Genomic DNA, 5,301 nt, shown 5'->3' with positions numbered 1-5,301 from the left:
GCTTTTTTGCCTCTTTTCTCCCTTTCACACCTTGTCCCATTGCTTGTCTTTTCCCTTGACTACAATATCAAACGTTAAAAAGCTCAAATTAGACATTTCAAATGGGTGAGTTTCATTTCCACACATACAAATTTTTATTCCAAAAATTACAACTTAATTAAATTCTAATAAAGACTTTAACATTATTGAAAAGATAAAAGAGATTAAAAATCTAGAAAAATTAAAGTAACTCAAATTAATCCTAAAGTGAAATTGGACAAAAGTGAGTGAACGTGGGTGAAACTACAAACTAAGAAAAAGTGAAAGTGGGTGAAAGTGAACGAAATTAACTGAAAAAATAACTAAAACAAACTAACATTGACTCAAACCCACTAACCAATTTCAAACAAGTACTTAAACTAGAAATGTAATGAAAAATGACTTAAATTAACCCAAATGACTCTAAAAATCGTACATAAAGATAGGGATAAAACGTCCCTATCACTCCGCGGGCCACATGCTACTGTTTATAGCCATTTACTTTAAAAGTTCCTTCGCTTCAACATATATCTTCTTCATAAATAAACCCCCTGACATAGCATCAAGTGAACCCCTTGTGGTAGGATTAATACCATTATAGAAGATTTGCATTAAAAGTTCATCGGGTAGATTATGGTGTGAGCATAAACGTTGAAGTTCCTTGAAGCGTTCCTATGCTTCGTATAAGGTTTCGTTTTCATTTTGTGTAAATGATGTAATTTCTTTTATGCTCTTAGCTGTTTTGGCTAGGGGAAATATTTGGATAGGAATGCTTGGGCAAGTTGGTTCCAAGTTTGGATTGTTCCGACCGGCATAGAATTTAACCAAACCTTAGCCCTATCCTTTAATGTAAAAGGAAAGACAAAGTTTGACTGCGTCGGCAGAAACATCAGTAATCTTAAAAGTGTCACAAATGTCAAGAAAATTGGTCAAATTGGTGTTTGGATTTTCGTTAGGTAATCCATAAAAAGTAACACTATTTTGTAGCATATTTAATAATGTTGGTTTTATCTCAAATTGATGTGCATTTATTTGGGGTCTGACTACGCTATCGGCAACTCCATTAATTCCTGGTGTAGCATAATCCATAAGCCTAGGGCGTTTTCCAGGCATTTCTACTACTCGTGCCTCTTGATTTTGTATCTCTTTATTTTTCTTCTTCTTAAGTTTCTTCTGTTTCTTTAGCGTCTTCTCAATTTCAGGATCTAGTGATTCTAGTTGAATGCCGGAACTTCTTGTCCCGCGCATGAACAAAAACTACCTTCAAAACCAAAATTGAAAAACCGTGTAAGTATATAATATATGTATTTATAAACCAAGATTCAGAATTTAACACACAATAGAAAAATAATTTCAAAAATCAACACTGTTCCCCGGCAACGACGCCAAAAACTTGTTGGGTGTTTTCCGCAAGCATACAGTTTGCACGTTTAAGTAATAAAAGATATCGATCCCACAGGGAACGTTTGATATTTTGATTAAAAGATTGGTGTTTTGATTAAATTCGTTTTCTCTTAAAGTAAATAGAAAATCATTAATTGTTAAATGATTTCTAATTTTAATTCTAATTACAATTACAACAATTAAATCTAAATTATAACTTATTCCAAGGTTAATTTATGCTAAGCCAAAAACATAACTTTAAACTTTGATTTGTTTAAAATAAATTTAATAAATTACCAATTGATTCAATTAAAGAAATTGAACTGTTATCAATCTTTACTTTCGATCTTAGATTGAAAACATTAATCAAATTCGGAATCTAAACCCGATTACTCGAATTACCCCAATGACCATTCAAATCCGAATTTTCTTAAGTGTTCAACGAAGTTTGCATGTTCGAATATCAAATTTCTTTCCAAACATTTTTACATGAAAACACCAATTAATATTACTTAAAGAATATTGTTAAATCAAACTTTAAGTAAAACAATAGTGAAAATGGAATTGAATTAAAAGATATATTATTAATATGCACTATGCCATTTTCCCTTTCACATGACACAAGATATATGACAGAGATTTGTTTTCGTGTCGTCTGATTATTTTTCATGACAGTATATTAAAATCATGTCATCTGAAAGCGTAAGTTTAAATCAGCTATATTCAAATGTGGCCTTCCGATGACACAAGTCTGTCATCTATAAAAAGCGCGCGTTTAAGTCAAAATTTACTTAATCATTAGATGAGAGTAGTTATAAATAACTGTCATTGTTTGCGGAAAACAAAAAAGCGGCAATGAAATTTTCACTTACGCGGCCAATAAAAACTTGTCACGCTCAATCTGTTTGACTGAAATTTCAGCTCATATATAAACCCCTCTCTCATTCCAAATCCCTAACTAGGTTTCGTGCAGCTCGTCTTCATCTCTCCCACCCCTCTCTTTGGCTATCTCCGACCGGTTGCTTTCTCACTGGGTCGAAACAAGGTAATGCTAAGCCATATTTACTTTGTTCCTAGATGTATTAGAGTTTCATTGTTCCTTACTATTCATTTTCCTCATCCGATTTACTCTTGTGTATGTTGATTTCAGCAGCTGGAAACAATATCTATTATATCGTTGAAAAGGTTAAATCTCTGGTCTTTATCTTTTTTAACCTATGGCAATATATACTTCGTGATGCTGACATAGGTAAATATTGCTCTTTTTATTTGCAGGAATAGTACGTAAGAGTGCTGAAGTATATGGGACGGCTGATGGAAGAGATGGTTTCATGCCTACAACATATGAGAAGATTTCTTTAACTTGTTGAGTACATATATTGTTATGTTGGTTGCATGTATGATGTGGTTGTATTCCTTAGTCAGACATGAGTATCAGATAAAGGGTTGTGTATAGGAATTGCCATGAACTGAATTCGTTTGTATATACAATAGTCAGACATGAGTATGTGATAAACAATGGTTGTGTATGTGTATTGCTATGAAGCTTATGGTTGATGTTATGTTTAGGGAGAAATGACTATGAGTATGTTTATGAATATGCTTAGTGCTACTTGTATATAACTTGAGTACAATGAAGCATAGTCATGTGGTCATCTAAATCTCCATCACTATGTATCGTGTCACTTGGCTTGGTATGCTTATAGAAAAGCATTCAACATGGTGTTGTTTATGTGTATTGCTATGAAGCTTATGGTTGATGTTATGTTTAGGGAGCTATAGAACTGACTCTGAGTATGTGTATGAACATGCTTAGTGCTACTTGTATACAACTTAATCAGTGAAGTATGGTGATATAGTCAACTGTTGCTATCTGTGTCACTTGAATATACATATATAGCATATTTTGTGTCACTTGAGTATTGTGCTTGGTATAGTCATATGGTCAACTAAATCTCCATCATTATGTATCTTGTCACTTGGCTTGGTATGCTTATGGAAAAACATTCAACATGGTGTTGTTTATGTGTATTGCTATGAAGCTTATGGTTGATGTTCTGTTTAGGGAGCTATAGAACTGACTCTGAGTATGTGTATGAACATGCTTAGTGCTACTTGTATATAACTTAATCAGTGAAGTATGGTGATATAGTCAACTATTGCTATCTGTGTCACTTGAATATACATATATAGCATGTTCTGTGTCACTGATGCGCCTCAGGGCAGAAACCCAATTGAGACTCACTAAGGGATAAGTGTACCCCGCCGTTATCAAGTAATAATCTGGACAAGTCCAGGTATCGAATCAAAAGGATTTACTCCTGCAAGTATCGAGCTACTCAGTTTCTAGTGTTATCTAGGCTTTGAGGGGTTTAAGCTTGGTTTTGATTAAGTTAAACTACTCCTAACTAAGTTATTCTACTCCTAAGTGATCTTTCAATAATGTAATTACCCGAAGGGATATGGAATGATACGATAATGATGAATATAATCTGTTTTGACAACCAATTAATAAACTAATCTAAGTCACTTGTGTTCGAGGCGATTAACCCTACTTATCCTTCTGTGGTTCCTACTTCGTGATTCCCTTGTAAGGCCGAAACTAGTTCTAAGGCTCAGAAATTTAGGCTTCATCTTCTATAAGGTCGTCAATCTTATAAGCTATGACTAGGTCAGATTCAGCTCACAATATATGCCAACAAAATATTTGGATTTATGAATGAGTTAAACCAATCAAACAAAGCGTAAGACAAAGATTAAATGGATGAATCAATTGAATAAAATAATAATTGTATCAACATTAAAGATGGAGAAAATTGTCAGGGAGATACAATGAGCCTAGGATTCATTGACTGGATCAAGAGATAAACAAGTTGTAAAAGAGTAAGAAAATCCCTTTCAGGGAACCTGTCTACCACTGCAGGCATCTTCCCAGGACTTAAGGAGGGGCTTCGAATGTTCTTCAATGGAGGAGATGGAGAGGATTCTTCAAGGGGGAAGTGATGCACCTCAGCGACGTTCGGTCACCACTGAGGTTGACTAAGGGATAAGTGTACCCCGTCGTTATCAAGTAATAAAATCTGGACAAGTCCAAGTATCGAATCCACAGGATTTATTTACTACAAGTATCGAGCTACTTGGTCTCAGGTGTTATCTAGGCTGTGTGGGTTTTGAGTTTGTTTTGATTAAGTTAATCTACTCCTAGTTGAATTATTCTACTCCTAGCTAAGTTATACTAATCCTAATTTAAATTAAACTACTCCTAGGTGATCTTTTACCAATGTAATTACCCGAAGGAACATGAAGGGATACGATGATAATGAAAATAGATTTTTTAGACAACGGAATTAAAACCTAATCTAAGTCACTTGTGTCCGAGGCGATTAACCCTACCTATCCTCCTGAAGTCCCTAGTTCGTGATTCCCTAATCTAAGTCAATCGTGGCTTCGTGGGGCCGGGAATCAGTCTTTTGACTGATTCCCGCAGGGCAGCTTGCCGAGCTGGCCTCTAGGGGCCAGCTCGCCCGAGCAGCGCCTGGGCAACTCGCCGAGCAGCGCCTGGCGACTGCTGGGGGTCCCCGAGACGCGATTTTTGCCTGAAATTGATCATGTTTTAACCTGCACACGCACATAAACTCCAAACAACATTAGTTCCGAGGCTAAATTGACCCGCCAATCGCTCATTTTGAGTAAACACTCCGTTTGGTGTGACTTTTGGCGGATCAATTAGCTATAAAAAATAATGGAAATTTAACGTACATGCTATTTTGGCCATATTTGCCTAAAATAACCAGAAAACGAGCCCAAACAACGAAAAGTAAATAAAACATTTCTAATTTCTAACTAACTCACACAAAAGCATATAAATGCGAGAATTGCTTGCTTATTCATGAAATAACG

At 35.3% G+C, this 5,301-nt stretch overlaps 1 non-coding gene across 1 annotated transcript; it reads left to right on the top strand.

Moving 5' to 3' along the window:
- Window positions 1–646: 646 nt before the first annotated feature.
- LOC136201639 (small nucleolar RNA R71) lies at window positions 647–753 on the top strand. The gene has a single exon (XR_010673985.1). It is a non-coding gene; the product is annotated as a small nucleolar RNA R71 (small nucleolar RNA).
- The last annotated feature ends 4,548 nt before the right edge of the window (window positions 754–5,301 follow it).

The sequence above is a fragment of the Euphorbia lathyris genome, chromosome 7 (assembly GCF_963576675.1).
Source record: "Euphorbia lathyris chromosome 7, ddEupLath1.1, whole genome shotgun sequence".
NCBI lineage: Eukaryota > Viridiplantae > Streptophyta > Magnoliopsida > Malpighiales > Euphorbiaceae > Euphorbia > Euphorbia lathyris.
Note: the sequence above shows the minus strand (reverse complement) of the source record. Positions and strands in the feature narration are given on the sequence as shown.